Genomic DNA, 23,056 nt, shown 5'->3' with positions numbered 1-23,056 from the left:
CAAGATTGCGAAATGCTAATGGAGGATAATCTATTCAGATATAAATGATTGAATCATTGATACTTTACAAAATATTATTATTAGCCAATATTGGCTTTATCTATGGCAAATATAGCGGAGCTATGTTACACATCAATTTTCTGGCTTGTTTAATGTTATTAATATCCATTTTCGTATTAAATTTTTCATATGTATTTTTTCCATATTTCATAAAAATTATTTTCGTTATATTTCAGCTACCTCCTAGCGGATTTTTTTTAAAATTCATTAATTCAATATTTTATATTGATAATTTCTTAAATATTGAACGTTATATTTTTGCCATAAACAATTTATTTTCTTGCTAGAATAAATGAATATGAAAATATATATATTCAGAGTAATTGCTCATGTGTCAACTGATAATAAAAGCATTTTAAAAGCATATAATAAAAGCATTTTAAGTGCAAATATTTTGTGTATTAATAATAAAAGTCACAAATGCATTAAATGAAATTTATTTATTAATTTTTTGGTTAAAAAGGCCTCTCAACTTTCGATTGTGAAACTAACAGACGTCGCAGGAGTCAGGCTCTGTCTTTGGAGTACTTGAATATTTAATTCTAAGTAACTGCACATTGAACTCTCTCTAGCTAGCTCAGTGCCGTGCTAATGACCGTAAATAGAAGCCATTGGCAATGCCAGTTTACGTTTGCTTAGTCTCTGTTTCGCTGTTTGGTAATAAATTTGCATTTAAGTGTCCAGCCAGGGGCTAAGCAAACTATAATTTGTCTTGTATGCCATGTGACAAGAGGAGAGGACACTAATCATCGTTTAGAGTGCTGCCACTAGACACCCACCGACACCACCGACACCACCAGCACCGCCCACTCGACACCGGCCAACCAATGCCATCTCCGTATTCGTAGCTCTGTTGGCTAATTGAACTAATGAAATGTTTTTCTACTCTTACAGCTCTTGAGCGTTCCGACACATTTGTCCAGCCAGACTTTTGTTTTCATTTTCTCTCTCTCTCTCTCTTGCTTTTTCTATCTCTGTGTGAGTGTGTGTGTGTGTGTGCGTGCCAGCTTAAATTAAAAACCTCTTTTCGGCTCTTTTGTTTGTTTGTGTATAGAGTCTGCTGTCGGTAATAAATTATGCTAGCTACATTTTGTCACCAAGGACTTGCTTTAAATGGATATTTATGCTGGCATCCTCACCTGTCCACAACAGGTGTGTGTTGCAAAGGCTCTTGTCAAAATTGACGTGTTCTGTGTGCTTTAATTTGCTGTATATTTGATGCATCCCCAGAGCCTTACAGATTTGTCAGCGATATATGATATATGCGCTATATGATTTTGTCTCGCTTGTCAATCTTTAATTTTTTAATATTATATATCTAAATTTAGTAGTCTCTTCTCTGCTTCATTTTGTCTCCTCTCTCTTATGTCTTTCACTTCGAGTAGGGTATTTAATCTTCATGTCTGCAATTTGAGTTCCTTTTGCTTCGTCTCCTTTTTTTGGTTTGTCAGCTTTTCGTTTAGCGGCTGTCAATAGTAGCTTGCAATTTGCTTTGATGCACTTTTGCAATTAGGCTGCCAGTTAACGCTTGCTTATGACTAGCCATCAGATTTTCAATTAACTTTGATAGTGCACTGGGCACCGTACTCGACGTGGCCAACGGACGGAAGGCGCTTGTCAGCACAAGTTATTAAAACTTTAATTCACTTGGCTTGATACAAAAAATTAGTTGGCTCAACGTTTTTCGTGTCATCTGCTGATGCAGCTACTCCTGCTGCTGCTGCTGCTCCTGCTGCTGCTGCTGCTGCTGCTGCTGCTGCTGCTACTCCTGCTGCTTGGCCAATATGCAGATCATCCCAGTGACCCACCCGCTGGCAGATAGTAGAAGACAACATTTTCTATGCAGCAACGGGACAGGTAAAAATGGCTAGTCAGCCATGTGGCAGGGTGAGTGAGTGCGCCTCTTTTGGCTGCATGTGGCAGCTGCACAAATTGTTTGCTGCCAGCTAAAACTTTGCAGGCAACATTGTAATTTATTTAATTCTTGTCAACATTTTTTTCGTGTAACTTTATTTGGTTGCTGTTGTTGTTGTTGTTTGTTGTCTCTGCTATTGCTGGAGTGAAATTGGCAACAGTTGCCCGGCAGCAGTTGTCACGGCGCCCCACGCAACATTGTTGTAGATTTCATTTGAATTTATGCTAAATTGTGAGTTTAAAAATGCGTGTTATCCTTCTGGACGGGCTGTCGCTGTCGCTGTCGCTGTCGCTGTTATTGTTATTGTTTGCGCGGGGAGGACGGGGGCGTGGACTAAGGCTCAATTTTGGCCGTTGTTCTCGGGGCTGGCGCTCGGAATTATAATTTCAAATGATTGTACCAATTATTTGCGTACAATCAGCTGCAATTAGCATATTTAATTATAGTCATTCCGCATAAATATGCATGAGACGCAAATTTCATTTAACAGTTGGCAAAGTGCTGACAACTTGAGGACCAATGAGCAATTAAGACAACTACCAAACCTGCGCCTAATGACAACTTTACAAAATGAATTTAAAGCAGAGATTGATTGATGGCACCCAAATGATAAGTCCATCTATGCATAACGACCTGCAATTACGAATATGACTAGAACAATGAGGAAAACAACAAACTGAGAGTCACAATCAATTATCAGTGCCCACATATCATGGATGTGTTTATGCAAATGCTGCATGCACTTAGTTAATTGATGGCAAAAAGTGTGCAATTAGCCATATGCATTTCAGCCTCAATGCTACTACCTCTGACAGCTGAGATCTTCATTCAACTTACGCATCAGCCATCAGCGAGCTCAGCTGTGGCGATGATGGCACCTGAGGATACCCTATACGCATTTGGAATTTGTTGAAACTTTTCTAGTTGCTGTGATCTATCTAACTATCTTTGTATCTATCTATCTCTATTTATATATCTAACTATCTATATATCGATCTATCATCTATCTATCTATCTATCTATCTCTCTATCTATCTATCTATCTATCTATCTATCTATCTATCTATCTATCTATCTATCTATCTATCTATCTATCTATCTAGCTGGCTCTATCTATCTATCTATCTATCTATCTATCTGTCTATCTATCTGTCTATCTATCTGTCTATCTATCTATCTATATATCTATGTATCTCTCTATCTCTCTAACTATCTATCCATCTAGCTATCTATATATCTAACTATCTATCTATCTATTTATCTATCTATCTGTCTATCTATCTATCTACCTGTCCATCCAGCTATCTATATATCTAACTATCTATATATCTATTGTTATCATAGAATGCTTTTAAATTCAACATGGCAAGCCTATCTCAATAACTCAACTGCCTCTGCAGATTATACACTGATTGAAATAAGTCATACATATGTATGTGGCATTTGACACTTGACAGGTGAGATATTTGCGTGTGTCAGTTTTATAAATTAATGTGCGTTTCCCGTTCAATTTATAATTAACGGTAATTAGGTGTCTACGGTAATGGGGTCCCACTTGCCGACGAAGTGCAACAGTTGCCCGAAAGTGTTGCATTCCATGGATGCCCGTTGCAAATTGGCAGGCTCAAGTGCAGCGTGCAGCAGGCAGCAGGCAGCGTGCTGCATATACCGCACAAATGCTTAAATTAATTTCCTTTCAACTTGGGATAGCTTGAATGTGGGCAACGTTCACTCATTCACACACACACACACCACACTTGCACGCCCTGCGCAAAGTTATCAAGTGTAATTTGCGTTACGCTTAAGACAGCAGCAAAATTCAAGCAACTTGTCATAATCAGAAGATTATGTTGCAACAGCAACAGAAGCAGCAGCAGCAGCACAAGCACAAGCAGAAGCAGAAGCAGAAGCTGAAGCATCAACGGCAACAAACTCACTTAATAACTTGGCAAAGCGTAACAGCAATTACACGACAACACACAGCAGCAACAACAGCAAAGTTTGACAACACCAGCTTGTGCAGCAACAATAACAGCAGCAGCAACAACAACAACAACAACAACAAGAAAGTCACTTTGTGTTTATGCTAAAAATGTTGCACGTCTTGATTGACAGCAACAAGCAACAGCAGCAACCTCGCTGGACTCTTGAGTGTGTGTGTGTGCGCCGCCTTAGAACGGAACCAAGTTGTTGTTGTTGCTGTTTTAGCTGAGGTCCCATTTCGGTCACATCATTTATAAGCCAAGTGGGCGTTGTTTGCCATTGTCGGCTGCACTTGTTGTTGCCGCTGTTGTCCTTTGGCATAAGTTGAAGCCGTCTCCTTGGGCACACCGTTGCTCTCGCCCGCATACGTAACGAACTCAAATGAAGTTGCCAGCAAGTAAGCTAATTTGCATAGACTTCAGATTGTCGCACGCTGCCGTAATTGTTGTTCACTCATTAAGACGCTTGACTGTCAAAGCCCGAGAGCTCCAAACTTAATCACGTCACGACCGAATTATCAGAGCTTAGCCAAAAAAAAAGTATATATAACACTTGCACTAATAAACTGTTTTTTTTTTTTTCTTTCTTTTTAATGTAGGTGATTTACCCAAAATATATTCTATTCACCTCCAAATTCATTGCCGTTAACGCTTTTCTATTTGTTGACAACGCAACGATTGCTTGAGTGCTACTAACCGCTGGAATCGAGCGCCGAATATTCCTTCCAAATTAGGTTGGTTGCTCATATTTATCAAATTTCTTGCTCTATGCGTGACAGCGTGTGATGTCTTCAGATCAGCTGTTCAAGCACTCAACACTGTTTGCCAAAATATTATTCACAGCTCAATGGGGACTTGAATAATTTGTAATAAAATTAATTTCGATATTCGTTAAATAATTTGGGGAGTTTTTCATTGGTTGTTCGCATATAAAATTGAGGCATGTTTTTATTTTTTTGGTTTTTAACTCCGAGCTCATAATTAATATATAGCGGAAGCTTATTCCAGTTAAAAAGGTTTTAACATGTATAATTTGTTTGCTTTTGATTATAGTTTACATTAAAAAAATCAATATATTCAAAAAAAAAAAAAAAAAAAAAAAAAAAAAAAAAAAATAAAAATAAAATAATAATAATAATAACTAAATAAATAAATAAACAAAAAGATTTTAAATATCGTGATAAGGCTCTAGCAGAAAAGTGAAGCTGATTTTCGATTTAATTAATTTATATGGACAAGCAGAATAACTTCCTTTTCATTGAAGTAGATCCATCTTCCTCTTCATATACTTCATTTCAATGGAATACAGTACTCAAGATAACCTAAATATTAAATTATATTCATGATATAGAGAGCCTAGTTCTCATAGGAACGTATTGAAGCAGTAGTCTATGCAGAAAAACAAAAGAACTTTTTTTCAATGAATTTTCATATCCTTATGAAAGGCATTTCAGATATCCTGAATATTTAATTTTATTTATGATATTGAGAGCTTACTACTGAAGTCGTAGCCCATAGAGACTCGACTCACATTAGCTACGATAATTTATACGATTTTTTCCACATTCCACCTATATCGTGACAAAATCAATTAGGAATATGCAAATAGAAATTTGCTGTTCTCTTAGATAAAATATGCCTCTTTTAAGTACACATCTCATAAATATTACAATAACTCATGTTTTTCGTGTGAACGAGAAGTGAATCACCACAAAAAAAGGCAAAATGAAGTTTAAGCCCCTGCAGCAAGTGCGTCATGTAGAGCAGCATATGTTGATGCCAGTTGAATAAATAGGGTAACCGCACGATGTTAATCGGTGAGTAAATCAATCAATACGAATATTTGACGGTTTCGTTTACTCTACGATATTTATAGGCACTCACGTGATAAAGAGCTGTTTGTTAAATCTGTTGAGGTTGTCCTTTGTATTTGTACGCACAGGAAACACGACTTTACGGCTCCAAAGTCACAATTGAATGCCGCAAGCGGAGTCCCGGTTCCGTATTTATAAGACGCTAGGGCTCAATTGCGTCGGGCGACTAACATGATTTACATAGAAAATATTTTCGACAAACACTACTACTCAGAGCCCGAGTCAATTTCAGCAGGTGTTTTTCGCGTGAATGTGGTTTATGGCTCATTAAGCCCTTTATAATTCAGAATTAGAGTGAAATTTATATGGAATCTTACCAGACAACTGGCAAATGTTTGTCCGTCTATGAAATCATAAAAAATATAACAAAATATTATCTCGTTTCTCTTGGATGTAACCGAGCTACGTCAGGCTACCACTCAGGCTGATAAGACGATAAATTGAGTCTAGAATTTTTGAGTTAGTTGGCCTCGAGGGCAACGGAAGTGTTTTCACAGCTGTGTGACGCTATCACAGATTATTCCAGACTTATCCGAATGGCTGGGTCATTAATCTGCAATGAGTAATGAGTAATGAGCTGCTGCAGCATTCCCAGTGGCACGTTTAGTCCGGTTGACTGTGATTCGGACACACACATCTCTCATTCGACAGGCGGATAGCTGTGGCTGTAGCTGGAGCTGGAAATCACAGCTCAGTGGATTGCTACAGCCCTCAATTTTTGCATTTGGAAAAAAGGGAAAGCGCTTTTTGCTTTCATTCATTCATATATATATATATATATTTTTTTTTTTTCTGGCACGGCACTTCATAAATTTTCATTAGGCAAAAGCTTGTATATAAGCCAACTTGTGGCTGTTTTTGTTGTTGTTGTTGTTGGTGCTGGGATTGGCTTAAGCAGCCTAATATCCTCAGCAGGCCGATGCTTATATACCCTCGAAGTATTTTTGCTTTGTGTATTTATTTGGCAAAGAGATTGATAAATGCATTGAATACCGTTTAATAAATTAAGCTGATTATTAAGAAATGAAGAATAAAACTTTTTGAAATTTATTGTAACATTTTATATACACTAAAATCATTCTCTTAAAGCTGTTCTCTTTATATAGTCGTAGAATATTATATAAATATATATATATATTTTTTTTATTTGTTATATGCGCCATATATTCATTTGTATATCTTTTCAAGTCTCTGTCATCCTTTATATTCATATAATTTTTCTTCTCACGATTTAGAATAGTTTTATTCTGCTTATATCTGCTTGATAAGTTTGCAGCACATCTCTCGCAATATTTAAATGAAAATTGTATTGTATTACATGTGTAATTTTATATAATTCTCCAAGTCGCCATAGGACAATAAAGGGCAAGAGTGCAATAAAATAAGGCGCCCAATTGTGTCTGTTGACTTTGGCTAAGCAGTAAACGCGATTAGAGTTACGTTGGGCTAATCCAATTGGTTGTCTAATCCCCAAGTCGAGAAGTACTTCATTTAAATTATCAAGAACTGATCTAAGCTAACATTAGTTATGGCATTTGCCTTGTAACTTGGCTGTGATAATGCAGCGTACTGTTACGGAATTCCGCATCCATAAAATTTTAAATATAACTGAGACAACAAGTGTTTTAACAGCAGACAAAAAAAGACTAAGGAACAAAAAAACAAAAGCGTTTGAATAGATAAATACAGTTGCAGTTGTAAGTGTTCCAGTTAAATATTTACATGTTTGCCAACTGAGTTATCTTGGCCAAGTTTATAGCTAGTCTGAACTTTCTGAAATTCTCATTTAAATTAGTTGCACCAAAATGTTATCGCACTTACTTAACAGTGTTTGATATTGCTTTACATTTGTATTGTTGATTCACTCAGCTGTGAAAATGTAAACTTTGAGTCAAGATTGAAATGCAAATATTAAGTTGAATATATTAAGTAATAATGCAAATTACATTTGAAAAATCTAGCTATGTTAAAAAAACTGAAATATTTTTGTATATTTTATTTATAGATTTTTTTTTAATTTTTATTTACTTTCAATTAAATATGTTTTGTTTTAATTTGATATCAGCTTATGGTATATTTCTTTTTGTAGTAATTGAAAAAATGCCCATAAATTATTTAATTGTGCAAATATCATGAATTAAATATATGCAATTAAATATTTACAAAACAAACAATAACCTTTTTTTGAAATTTGTTTTTAATGTCTTTAAATTGAGTAATAATTGTTAACGCTTTGTGTTCTCCAACTATTTGTTTGTCACTTAAATATGCTGCATATGAAAGCATAATTACAAATTCATAAGCCTGTGAAAATACACAAAAACTGTTAATTTTGTTGTTCTTGTTTATGCTGGTTCGAGAAATATCTAGAAAGTATATTAGCATTATTATTTTTTATAGCAACTAACTAGCTATCTATGTTGTTATAAAAGTCTCTTAAGATAATGTGTATATCAAGCGGTTACTGTTGAGCCACTCAGCTATATCCGAAAATTTAAAAACAAATAATATCAAAGTCAGTCAGTTATGCTATACACATATATATACCTTCATATTAGTCAATTGAATTCTTTACGTACTCTGAGCAAGTATTCTGCACTCGGTTACGCCCCATTGCAGCATTGAACTTGTGTGGCTTATGCTTTTCTGCTTGGCAGGGCAAAAGTATTGAAAGGGCAGCTTGAACGGGGGTTGGATGGAGCAGGACCAAAGTCAAGCCAACATATATAAGTTAACACAATCGACCAGCAAAACATAAATGTTCAGATTGATCACGCGCCGTCAGCATGAATGTAGCCGTTCCCAGCGGATATTGCACAACAGCAGCAGTGGCTCCAACGCGCAACAATGTTGTTGCCCGAAGTAATGCGATGCCTCGCGTAAATATGCAATGTCAGCATAATCAGGGTTTAGGGCTAGCTTTGGATATAAGAATTTATGTCACTGTACTTTAGTTGATTTTTGATAATAAAGAACGTCGGTCGTCGCCACGGGATTATTGAAGTCTACTCATTTTGTGCAACACCGCACACTAACATCTAACACTTACAGCAAAAAAGCTTAATTGGCGCCCAACCGAAACGAACCCAAAAACGGAAAAAAAAAAAAAAAAAAAAAAAAAAAAAAAAAAAAACGAAATTAAAACTTCGATTAAAACAAGCATTCAGTGAGATAAATACCCCACAAGTGCAAAAAAAAAAACAGCAAGACAACTAAAACGCATAACCAAAACGAAAAAAGAAAAAAGAAAGCAGCATTAGACGAAACAGTACGCAGCGAAGACACCCACCACGAAGCGGCTCATCAGCGAAGAAACACACAACATACAGTCTACTAACATAATATAAGAACATGTGAGTAGAGTGTTCATTGCAAAAAAAGAAATTAAGGAGTAAAAACAAATAAAAATACAATTTCAACCTTTAAATATTAATTATTAATAACAAAAAACGCAGCACGCAAAATTCCCTGTCTTTACTTGCCCTATGAGTGATAGTGAAATACAAGATTTAATAACAAATTTTCGAAAAATTTACAACACAGAAAATTTAAAAATGGCTTTGAATTCAGATCAATTAAAAGCTATAGTAGAAGGCGCAGTCGCAAGCGCTTTAGCTGCTCAAAAAGATAGCTTTGATAGAAAATTAAACGAAATTGAACAACGTATAAATTCAGTACAGGTTAGCGCACCCGAGGTAGAAACTTTCAAGGAGGCAGAAATCAAAATAGGTGTTATTTGCAACGAAACCCTTGACATCATGAAGTCCCTCCCGGACTTTGAAGGAAAAAGCGAAACTTATGTATCTTGGAGAAAGGCTGCGCATATCGCATACAAGGTATATGAGAAATACGATGGTAGCTCAAAGCATTATCAAGCTTTGGGAATATTAAGAAACAAAATTAAGAACGCTGCTGATATGGTACTCTCTTCTTTCGACACTCCTCTAAATTTTAAGGCCATTATAAATCGGTTAGATTTCACGTACTCCGACAAACGACCGATATACTTAATTGAACAGGAGATGTCAACACTCCGCCAAGGAAATTTGACACTACTGCAGTACTACGAAGAGGTAGAAAAGAAACTGACTTTACTTATAAATAAGACAATCATGACCTACGACACCACCGTTGCCTCTTCGCTAAATGAGAAATATAGAGCAGACGCCCTGCGAGTATTCATCTCAGGAACCAGGAAGGCCTTAAGTGATGTCCTATTCTCAGCTAGACCAATTGATCTTCCCTCTGCATTGGCATTGGCTCAAGAAGTTGAGTCAAATCATGAACGTTATATGTTCGCCACAAATTTCGCCCGCAGTATAGAAGAAAAAGCGCAGAAGATCGAACAAAGACAGCAAGTCAGAGACAAGACTCTAGCTCAAGACCCAAAACACAACCAACCAGGAAAAAGCCCACACTACAAAAGACCAGAATTCTCACCACGACAAGAACAGGTAGAACCAATGGACGTTGACTCATCTTCTCGCTTCAGACAGGCTACGCAACACCAACAAAACGCGACCTTCTCGAAACAGACTCAGTGGCCAAATCAACAACGACGCACTCAATACGAAAACTACAATAACCAGGGACAGGCAAACAAACGACCAAACAGCGGTAGCGCACGGTTCACAGGACCGAAACAGCAAAGAGTTAACCACCTAGGAACAGAAGATACAGAATACGAGCAGGACAATAGCGAATACCAAGCGATCGCAGAAACCGAGACAGAAGACGTTGACAATGAATTGGACGAATACGACCAGGTCAATTTTTTAGGAATAAATCCCTGCTCCCGTTCATAGAGAGAACGATAGCAGGGAAAACCATAAAGTTGCTAATAGATACCGGAGCCTCAAAGAATTACGTGAGACCATTAAAAGAACTAAAAAATATTACGCCGGTAGAAAAACCCTTTCGATTAAAATCAATCCATGGCCACAACGTAGTTGACAAGAAATGCATAATGCACCTTTTTAATACCAAGACAACATTTTTCTTATTACCAAACCTCACGACATTCGATGGTATAATCGGACTTGACCTACTAAACCAAACCAACGTTTTATTAGACTTCAAAAATAAGAAACTAACAACAAACTATGGTTCTGAGACCATTAACTTTCTAAAATGCCCAGCCGTAAATTTCACAAGTGTCAAAGAAATAGAAGCCCCTCAGGCTATAACAACGGAATTTCAAACAATGCTCAAAGCCCGAGCAGGAGTATTTGCGGAACCAAATGAAGCGCTTCCGTATAATACAAATGTCATTGCAACTATTAGAACAGAGGACGAGAATCCCATTTATTCAAAATTATATCCATACCCAATGGGCGTATCAGAATTCGTAAACACAGAAACTCAAGATCTGTTAGAAAACGGTATAATACGTCCGTCCCAGTCACCATACAACAACCCCGTGTGGGTTGTAGATAAAAAAGGTACCGACGAGCAGGGAAGAAAAAAGAAACGTTTAGTTATAGACTTCAGAAAACTAAACAAAAAGACAATAGATGACAAATACCCCATTCCCAATATAGCCTCCATTTTATCCAACTTAGGCACAGCAAAGTACTTTACAACACTAGATTTAAAATCCGGATTCCACCAGATTTTACTTGCCGAAAAAGATAGAGAAAAAACAGCCTTTTCTGTAGGAAGCGGAAAGTATGAGTTCTGCAGGCTCCCTTTTGGCTTGAAAAATGCACCTAGTATTTTTCAGAGAGCCATTGACGATGTGCTCAGAGAGCAAATTGGAAAATCTTGTTATGTTTACGTAGACGACGTAATCATTTTTTCTGAAAATATGGAAAGCCATGTCAAGCATATCGCCTGGGTCCTAGATAAACTATACGAGGCCAACATGAGAGTTTCACCAGAAAAGTCGCACTTTTTCAAAGAAAGTGTAGAATACCTAGGTTTCGTAGTCTCAAGTAATGGTATAAAGACATGTCCAAGTAAAGTTGAAGCGATTCGTAACTATGAAGTACCAACAACTTTGTTTAACGTCAGATCATTCCTTGGGTTGGCAAGCTACTATAGGTGTTTCATCAAGGACTTCGCGTCTATAGCAAAACCTATAAGCGACATCTTAAAAGGCCAAAATGGCAAAGTGAGCGCCGGACAATCCAAAAAAATTCCAGTAAAATTTGACGAGAGTCAACATGCGGCATTCGAGAAGCTAAAAGAGGTTCTTGCATCCGAAAATGTAATGTTGCTCTACCCTGACTACAAGAAGCCGTTTGATTTAACAACGGACGCTTCATCCTCTGGTCTTGGGGCAGTTCTGTCACAAGGTGGAAAACCAATCACCATGATATCAAGAACATTAAAGGATAGAGAGCTTATCTTTGCAACAAATGAGAGGGAACTACTTGCAATAGTTTGGGCTTTAAAAAACCTCCGAAATTATCTATATGGGGTAAAAAATTTAAATATCTTTACGGACCATCAGCCTCTGACGTTTGCAGTATCCGACCGAAACCCGAACGCAAAAATCAGGCGTTGGAAAGCTTTTATAGATGAATATAACGCAAACATCTATTACAAGCCAGGGAAGGAGAACTACGTTGCGGACGCACTGTCACGGCATAATATTCATGCCCTAGAGGACGATGTACAGTCAGACAGAGCCACAATTCACAGCGAAATATCGCTCACATACACCATAGACACAACAGACAAACCAATCAACTGTTTCCAAAACCAAATTATAATAGAAGAAAATAATATAGCCTCTGATCGTACAGTTATCCTATTTGGTAAGAAAATCCGACATACAATTCATTTCTCAAACAGAGACTCGTTAATCAAAAGAGTTTGCGATGTAGTCAAAAAAGATGTCGTAAATGCAATCCATTGCGAGTTACCAATATTAGCATTCATACAACATAAACTAATAGAAACTTTTCCAACAACAACATTTCGATATACAAAGTACATAGTAAATGACATTTTTGATAAAAACGAACAGAAAGAAATAATTGCAACAGAACACAATCGGGCTCACAGAGCAGCCCAAGAAAATGTGAAGCAGATTTTACAAGACTATTTTTTTCCGAAAATGACAAAATTAACGAACGAAGTTGTTTCAAATTGTAAAATTTGTAAAACAGCTAAGTACAATCGTCACCCACAAAAACAAATACTTGGAGAAACACCCATACCTTCCTATGTGGGCGAAATACTACACATAGACATATACTCAACCAATAAAAAATACTTCCTTACGTGCATAGATAAATTTTCAAAATTTGCAATTGTTCAACCCATCGCTTCAAGGACAATAATTGACATACAATCAGCAATTTTACAACTTGTAAATTTTTACCGGCATACCAAGACGATCTATTGCGATAACGAGCCCTCCATAAAGTCCGAAACAATAAAATCTCTGCTAAACAATCAATATAACATTCAAATCGTAAATGCCCCACCACTCCATAGTACATCAAACGGACAAGTCGAGAGATTCCATAGCACCCTCGGTGACATTGCAAGATGCCTAACAGCTCAAAGAAAAATTACTGACACTGTTGAAACGATACTTCAAGCAACTATCGAATATAACAATACAATTCACTCAGTAACGGACAAACGACCAATCGATATAATCCACTCATCCTCCCCAGAACTCGAAATAGAGATAGGAAATAAAATTCAAAAGGCACAACAACTCCTAACAAATAGAGTAAACGAAACAAGACACAATAGACAATTCCAAATAGGCGACACAGTTTTGGAAAAAACAAACAGACGCTTAGGGAACAAACTGACACCACTATACAACGAAGGCAAAATTGACGCAGACTTGGGGACAACAGTCTTAATAAAAGGGAGGGTGGTCCACAAGGACAATCTAAGATAGGCAAAACATTAAATTCCCTTTTTTATCTTTTTAGGATTTGGACTATACTTCTTTTTGCTACAACGATAACAGCGAAATTGACTGACTATACTAACATGGACTACATACCGATCTTGGACGGATACGTAACCATTTGGACGGATTTCCAATACTTGAAGCACTCAACCAACCTTACCCTATACTCAGAAATAGTAAAAAATACGAAAGAATTAGCAAACCATTTCCCCCGATCACATATGAGAATGTTATTAGACGCAGACATACAACATATAGAAACATTAATAGCTACAGTAAATGTCCACCATAGACATGCTAGGAGTATCAATATGCTAGGCACCGTTCTAAAGGTCGTAGCTGGCACGCCAGACCATGATGATTTCGAGAAACTAAAATTTACACAGAATGAACTTGTAGAGTCAGAAAATAGGCAGATAACCATAAACACAAAAATGCAGGAACAAATTAATAAGCTAACTGACACCGTAAACCTCCTAGTAAAAAACACAAAAGTAAAACAAGTAGACACAGAGCATTTATATGAAACGCTGCTAACAAGAAATAGAATAATTATCTCAGAGTTAAAAACCTTAATACTATCAGTAACACTTGCAAAGGTTGGAATTGTAAACCCCTCCATTTTGGATTCCACTGATTTAAAAAACATTGTTAATGAACACTCTATAAATATCACTATTACTGACTTAATGGAAGTATCTCAAATTAAAGTTTTGTTAAGCGAAAATTTTCTACATTTCATTATAAGATATCCTAAGCCTAGCATAGTATGTGAAAAATTAACCGTATACCCTGTCCAACACAACGGCATCATAATAAATTTCGCCGAAGACTACAATTTAGCTGACTGTGGAAATCATGTAATATCAATAGGAAATTGTAGTACAGCCCTCACAATAACGTTCTGCAAGAAGTCACCCTACACAACATGCGCTCAACAGCTACACTCAGGGGACACCGCACATTGTTCAACTCGGCCCAGCCACCTCGAACCTCTAACCATAGTCGACGATGGAGTAATCATCATCAACGACGGAGCAGCTACAGTCAACGAGCAGATGGTAAAAGGGACGTTCCTCCTTACCTTTGACGACAAGATAAAGGTAAACAACACCGTATACCAAAACCAAAAAAACTACGTGAGGAAATCCCCGGGACCAGCGGTATCTGCGCTTTTAAATATAACAGACCACCAAGAGATACCAAGCCTGCCATACCTGCAGAAGATAAGCATAAAAAATCTGCGGGATATTGCTCAACTAGAGGAAGGGCTAGTAAGAAGGCCAATAGTATCTGGGCTAACCGTGGCCATCCTTTTACTCTCCTGCTACGCTTCGATGAAACTCTATCAAAGACATCAGAGGAACAAACGTCAACGTGATCTTCAAACATTAATTAACAGTTTCAAGAAAGCCGAGGACGTCATTCATCTAAGTGGGGGAGGAGTTAACACAATCGACCAGCAAAACATAAATGTTCAGATTGATCACGCGCCGTCAGCATGAATGTAGCCGTTCCCAGCGGATATTGCACAACAGCAGCAGTGGCTCCAACGCGCAACAATGTTGTTGCCCGAAGTAATGCGATGCCTCGCGTAAATATGCAATGTCAGCATAATCAGGGTTTAGGGCTAGCTTTGGATATAAGAATTTATGTCACTGTACTTTAGTTGATTTTTGATAATAAAGAACGTCGGTCGTCGCCACGGGATTATTGAAGTCTACTCATTTTGTGCAACACCGCACACTAACATCTAACACTTACAGCAAAAAAGCTTAATTTATACACATGTACATATGTATATGCATACATATACACATGCATACATACATATATATAATGCATAAAACCACACAAATCAATTTGCAATTGCGCTTTCTCAATGCGCACATTGAAAATGTTTTTATAATAGTTTCGATGCGGTTTCTATTTATTTGCCATGTGGCAACAACAACAACAACAACAATAGCAACAACAATAACTTTTTGCCTAGCCATTTGGGCCATCATTGTTCATTGGCTAACAAGAGCAGAAAAAAAAAACAACAAACTTTTTATTACATTTGCTTTAGCTGTGCGCTATTTGTTTGTTGTTTTTGCATGATGGAAATGTTAAAAAATATACGTAATGCTGTTATAAATATGCTATAGCTATAGAAGCAGCAAGTTTTTGGTGAAGTGTGATTGACTAGTTGGTATCCTACACTCAGTTGAGCTTGGAATTCCAATTCCCATTGCAAGTACTAAATATTTTAGTATAGTATATCTTCATTTGATAGCTGCAATGATTCGACATTGCTCTAGTTGAATATGGCAATTCAACTTTATTACCAATAAGAGGACTCCTCAATCTGAACTACTTGAATGCGAAGATTTGCTTGGATTGAATGTTTATAGAGAAGAAAGGAAATCTTCCATTGTTTAACTACAAAGAAAACTCAATTATATGTGTATATAAATGCATTGTCATTACATTGTATTGTGGCAAAAATAAGAACAATATATAGTACAGCTATTTATATGCATGAATCGATAGCAGGAAATTACTTTAATAGCAGGTGTTCTAGTGAAAAGTAAAATATATTTCTAGAGCTAATTAGTCAAGAGTACTAAAAGGCCTCAAGCGAAATTATTCAATGCGATTGTAAGAAAAGCTGATTACTTGATTATATATTGTAACGAATTAAGCTAATATTTTGTGGACTCAGGAGCTTAGACACACTTTAATAGATAATCCAGATGATTAATCGAAAGTTAAGTTAATACTTTAGGTATTACTTTTATATGTACATATGTGTATTATTTTCTTGGAATTAACATTTAATTTTGTAATAAATCCAAAAGTGAAAAGAGCTTGCCGGCTATCCAGATAAGTGCTATTTATATTGGGAAACTTTGTAGCTTTGTTTCAGATATTTTTATGATTATTTTGGCGACGTTCATGTGGAGCATCGCAAATCAGCGAAATGAGACAACGAATTTGACAACTCACGAGTTTCGCTGAACATTTCAGCTAATATATTTTGCCAACGTTCATTGCTCGTTCATGAGCTGAACAGATTATATTGGCTTCGTTTGACTTGATGTTGAATCGATAATTTAATGTTGGCGAGTGCGTAAAACTTTGATATAGAGAATCAAATTTCGGTATCTGAATTTGCACAGATTAAAAACAAAGATCATCGAGCAGCTGAGCCTTTTTTGACCTCTCGGTTCACAGCTTTAAAGAATTCTGATTTCGTTTGTGAGTGTGAGCGAGTATTATACAGTCAGCTGTACCTGACTGATCTCTTTGTTATTATGCATTTGATTTCATTATTATGGCTATTTTCTTTGATTCGAATACTAAATGCGAGGCATACTCCGCGCAGCACGTTCGCCGTGCATATTTAACATGTGTCGTTGAGATTTTGTTCAATTTCGTACACTCACACTTATTCGCTTTATTCGAGTCAAGAGAATGTTAAATATTTTAGCAGCTGGAGTACACATTTATACATTTACATTTTTTTGCAATTACGTTTCATTTATACTTGTTTAATATACCCTCCGGCTATAGCCCGTTCTTTGATATGAAATAAAAATCAAACTATCTCATTTGTTATTTACATTTGGCTAATTGTGCAACATGTAGGAGGTGGCTCCGTACACACACTCCTACATGTACATACATACGTATGTGCTTAACAATTTTGTTTACCCTTTTATGTGAAGCGTACGCAAATTATTTGCCATTTAAATAAAATCGTTTTGGCAACGTTTTATGTGAATATAAATGCAGTCAACCAATTAAACTGAATGTGCTCTATACACTTAAATGAGGAGGGGGGTGCGGTGGGGTACGGGGATGTACAAAAAATCACAAGTGGGCGCCGAGAGCAGACAAGTGGAGCAGCAGTTTGGCCTGGCGCTAAGAGATTTATGAAACACCATTAAAAAATTAACACATGATTCTGTTAGCTGCGCGTCGGCTGCTTAATAGCTCCAATGGAGGCTGGCTGGTAGCTCTCGTGATCGCTAAGCTTGGCTGCCACTTACCTTTAATTAAATCACTTATGCTAATTTTCTGCAATGCCGTTGATTTAATTTCAGCTGCTCGCGACGAGGCTTCAACTTTGTCTACAGCTCCGTCTCTTGTTTATACTAAATGCTGTTGCTACTTCCATTTGCAGTTGTTTAATTAGCCACATAAAGGCCAATTCAATCAGACAAAAGAGCCCCAGAGCATATTCAATCAAAATGAAGAAAGTTAATATTTGTCCTTAATGACGTCCATTTGCCGTTTGCCATTTGCCGTTTGCCATTTGCTGTTTGCTGTTTGCTGTTTGCTATGCACTTGTTTCAATACTCAGATTATATTATTATACAAGTATGTACATAGAGAGCAGAATTTCACAATTTCAAAGCCAAATTGAAATACTAGACAAATTAATGCCTGTATAAATATGTTTGTTAGCGTCAAAGCTTTCATTTCATATTTAATTAACTTGGTGCTCGGAGCAAGCAAATCAACTGTGAAGAGCTTTGACTGTGTGCTCAGCTTAAATAATCGATGGCAAACAAATCACAATGTGATAACAGCCACACTTAATGTTAATTAAGACAACCAACTATTGATATACATACTTTGGAGTCACATAATAAATTAGCTATTTATTTAAACTGCACTTCACTTGATTTATTCTCAAAGCGATATCAGACTAATCAAAAAACACAAATTAAATGAGCAAATGATGGCTATGCCAAGGTCTGCCATTCAACAAAACAAAAATATATTAGAAAAAAAAAAAGATTCCCCAACAACAATTAGAACAACAACAATAAACAATTGTCTATTTCTGTTAAGTGACTTTATCTTGTCACTCATCGGGCGTCTGCGTGTTTTTCCGTGTAAAATGTCGCACTCGCCATTAAAAAAAAATATTTATAAATTGTATTTTGCAGATAACAACAACAACAACAACAACAATCGGTCTATGTATCGTAACAAATGTAAAAATGTCACGTGAATCGCTAAAAGCATTTTACCCAGCTTACTTATTGTGATTGCTTGCACAATTTTCGATTGTGCGCGTTGATCAAAAATTTTTCCATTTAAGAAAACAAATTTTCGAATGTAAAAATTATGAGAATTTAGCTACAGACTTGAAAAAAGAAGAAAAATAAAAAACACACACAATTAGTTGGCTGTTCACACGGCTCGAAAAGTGTAGATTGATATGGGGCTGTTATCATTAAATTCTTGGAATTTAATTGAATTGATTGATTCAATTAAAGCACAGATTAATTAAATAAGAAATAATTATATTAATTGCCCGATACTGTTTACATGTGATACAAACACCCTCTTATTTAATATTTGTTAAATTATTTTCATATTTCACAGCACAGTTATTGATATGTTAAACATTTCCATCAGCGCTAAGTAAATATGAAATGATTAACTTTTATTGAAAAACTCTTTTATCATTCATTTGTAGCTTTTGCTGTGGTGAATTATTTTCCTATAAAGCAAAGGCTGGATGTGTTGCCTTGTTTTAATCAAGCAGAATTTTTTAAGGATTTATTGTTCGTGTTAAGATACGCCAGTAAAATAAATTTAAATATACGTAATTTCTGCCTACTTAGGTGAATTAAAATGATGTGTTTCAAACAATGAAGAGCTGAAGCATATGTATTCAAATTCATAAGCGATTTTAGCAAGAGAAAAAAGGTATAAATAAGCTCAAATAACTCTTAAATGATCTAAATGTATTTTCAGTTCAAGTTTCTTTAATTTAAGCTTAATTTCGATAGACATCGATAAACAAATATTCTATTAAAAGGACTCTGCCATGGATTCCCAACAAAAAGATATAAAGTTTTATTGAGTTATTGAGTAATGCAAGTTACTTATTTTAACTGTTACAAGAACAATTACCATTTTCTGTGATTCAAGTCTTTAAGCCAATTTGAGTGCTGTAATGCAACGATATGAAATCTTGTGAGTTTATATATTGCTCATGCGGGCCCTCAAAGGGCGAATTGAACAGATTTCCTTTATTAACAAATTGAATTTTCATGTTTGCTTGTTATTTGGCATGTTCGGCCAGCGGACTTGTGTGTGTGTGTGTGTGTGTGTGTGTGTGTGTGTGTGTGCGTACGTGAGGAGCTGTCAAAATTCCACGAGCAGACCAACGGCATTTCAACGGCGAGCCACTGCAACTGGCGGATCCGATGCCACTGGCCATGGTGGGCAATGTTACACCAATCACCAGGAACTCGAACACGAAACTGAACCTCAGGCACTGTCGAGGCTAACGAAGTGAGGGCTGAACTCTGAGCGTGCACAGTGGTCGTCCGCATTGCTCAAGGTTGCAATGAATCTGATGAGAAGCACATAGAGGGGCGTTGGTCAGAGTATGAGTGCAGTGGAGACAGACAGTCAAAGGGCTAAGGTCTCTTAAATATTTTCAGTCATGCTATAAATAACCAACTGAATTGGCCCACTGTGCGTGCGGATTGGTGCACTAGCCGTGGTTAAATTGCACTTGAATGATTTTTATTGTGACAGCCGCATGCTGTTCAGCAAATTAAATGCCTCAGCCGCAATAACAATAACAACAACAACAACAACTGCAACAATAATAATAATAACAACAACAACAACAGCAACTGTGCTACCATTTGCCGCACTGACAAGCAATTAAATGCGTGTTGCAAATGTGGCCAAGAGCATCAGCAGCAGCAGCAGAAGCAGAAAAATTGGTAATTGCTGCTGGGTTTTATTGCAGCTCAAGCTGGAAGCACAGCCCGCTGTGTGTTAACCCCTCCCCCTGCCCTGCCTTGCTGATTCAATTGACAGAGCACTATATGAAATTGTAATTTGCCGTTCGTTATTAATTATTTTATTTTTAATGCATCCATATTGAGAGATACAAGCGATAAATGAGCTGACGCAATTTATTGCTATATTTAAAGAGTATGCCAGAGAGAGAGAGAGAGAGAGAGAGTCAAGTAAGTAATCATAAAAATAATAATTATTAAAGATCAAACACTCTCTCTAGCCGCACTGTTAATCCAGTGAACTGTTTTAGCTCGGCATTGAATTATGGGTTAAGCCAAGTAATTTAATCGGCGCGCTTATAAAAATTATAAAAGTCATTTAACGCATGGCAGGGATTATGGTCACATTAAGAATGTAATTAATTTAAATGCATTATAAATGCAAAAGTGCCACAAAGAAAATAAATAACAACGTAACTGAAAACTATCACTGGCATTTAAAGTGAAAATTACAGAAAACAAAAAAAAGGAAAACGTATATATAGAGCATATAAATAATTAAAGAGCAACAACAACGACAATGGTAACCGCACAGCGAGTGAAATTCATTTTCGCCACCTTTCCCATGGGTCACACACAGACACTCACATAAACACACGCACTGGGGGCCAGGAAGTGGGTGTGCCCCGCTGCTGTCGCTGCCAGCTGATTATTTATTTTCAGTTTTTATTTTATTTGTATTTTCTCATTTATATGTATATTGTGTACGTGTGTGTGTGTGTGTGTGTGAGCTATGCCTACTGCCAGGCCGAGTTCTGGCTGCCAAGCAGCCAGCCAAGGGCCAACAGCAAGACCAGCGCCGAGATTGACATAAATAAAACGGGCAACTGTACTGCATGCACCACGCCATGCCGCACCACTGTGGTGCCGTGCGGCTGTGTGGCCTGGCGAAGGAGCATGAAAACGATTTTAATCCAGTCTACAGAGTAGAAAGTCTGCACAGCTTTAGCACACCGCCAGCCTTGATACCTAATCAGCTGCATATACGAACAGATATGGATAGGGAGAAAAAATGAAGAAAATAAGGTGAGAAACTGATTCCAGCAAAAGAAAATATATCACATTTCACGACTTTTACGTTGAACAATAAAATATAGAGAATATGTTATGTACATAATTGCATTAATATATTAGAAAATATTAAAAAATAGAGAATATGATATGCTCATTTTATATATTCTATATAAACATAAATTAATTTTTTAAAATATTAATTATATAAATAAATAAATATTTTATATAAAATATTAAAAAATAGATACTATAATAAATTTGTGCATTTAAATAAACTTTTGCTCATCTTATATATTTCATATAAAATATAAATAATATAAAAAACAACTTTTTTATTTATAATTAATTCGTTGTAATAATTGATAAATAAAAAATAAAATAATAAAAATATTTTATATAAAATACTACAAAATAAAGAATATGATATGTTTTTGCATATACATAAAATTTTGCTCGCTTAATATATTTAATATAATTTTTTTTATATATAAAATATAAAATAATTATTAATTAACTACATTTAAGTCTAATTACCTCAAGTGTTACATGTTTCTACATAAAGTTGTGCGCACTCATTCAACTGCATAGGGTATGCTAAATAATATTTTCTTGACTGGCCAAAGGGCAGACAGGGCCCAGTGTTGTAAGCCGTTGTGGTGGTTAAAAGCAAAACGAAATCCGAGAATGAAATTTATCTGCTGCGATTTATGGTCCGCATACAGCAACAGAGAGTCAGCACTGGGAGTGGCATCCTCGTTGAGTTCATAAATAGCAATGTTGCATGCAACATGCACTCGACTCAGACCGCACACTTGAGCTCCAGTTCGACGCGTCTCGACGCGTCTCGACTCGACTCGACTCGACTCGGCGCAGGCTCTAATTTTTATGAGAATGTTGCGTGCTGTGCATGCTACAAGGCGTTGCCGTCATGTCGACGACAACGCCGCTCTCGAGCAGCAGGATTCGCGACTTGAAGGCATTATGCACAGAGCTAAGGGGCAAGAAGAAGCATATATATGTATATATAAACTACTTTATCAAAATGCAAAATGTGGAATGCAAACAGCCAGCATAGACCATACACATAGCACACATACGCCACGTGCGCTGCTTTTCAAAATTAGCTCCTTTGCAAAAATGTCGACTGCAGGCGGCAAACGCGCCCAACAATAGCTGGTAACAAGTAATGAGCAGCAGCATTTCAGCTGCCAGACTAAGGAATGCCCTGTAGGAAAATATATATGTATATCTCTAGAGAGACTTGTTTGCAGAGTAAAGGTCTGGTCTTGAGTCAGGGCTCGCCTTAAGAGCAGTTCCTTAATTCGTTTTCTTACATGCCAGAGATGAGCTTTAAGCCATAATTAAAATAGCTTCTATGATGAGAACTTTGCAATATATGCCCCTAAGGAATGTCTTTAAAGAAACGCCCCAGAGGGGCTGCACCACTCGGCGAAAAAATAAAAAATACAAAATAATAGAAATCTGTGGAAAAACCCACAGTCGGG

General features: G+C 36.7%; 1 protein-coding gene across 5 annotated transcripts in view; it reads right to left on the bottom strand.

The window, feature by feature from the left end:
* Positions 1 to 23,056, bottom strand: part of LOC108659186 (sodium-coupled monocarboxylate transporter 1) — a 51,653-nt gene that overhangs the window by 19,766 nt on the left and 8,831 nt on the right. Inside the window, exon 1 of one of the 5 annotated variants that reach the window (XM_089256558.1) lies at positions 5,842 to 6,308. The exons of the other annotated variants lie outside the window; for them this stretch is intronic. The gene's annotated coding sequence lies outside the window, so the exon portion shown is untranslated. Of the gene's footprint in view, positions 1 to 5,841; positions 6,309 to 23,056 lie in introns of those variants that run through there. 5 annotated transcript variants of the gene reach the window in all.

Source organism: Drosophila navojoa, chromosome 2 (genome assembly GCF_054131105.1).
Source record: "Drosophila navojoa isolate 15081-1374.11 chromosome 2, UAZ_NAV_1.0, whole genome shotgun sequence".
In the NCBI taxonomy this organism is placed as follows: domain Eukaryota; kingdom Metazoa; phylum Arthropoda; class Insecta; order Diptera; family Drosophilidae; genus Drosophila; species Drosophila navojoa.
Note: the sequence above shows the minus strand (reverse complement) of the source record. Positions and strands in the feature narration are given on the sequence as shown.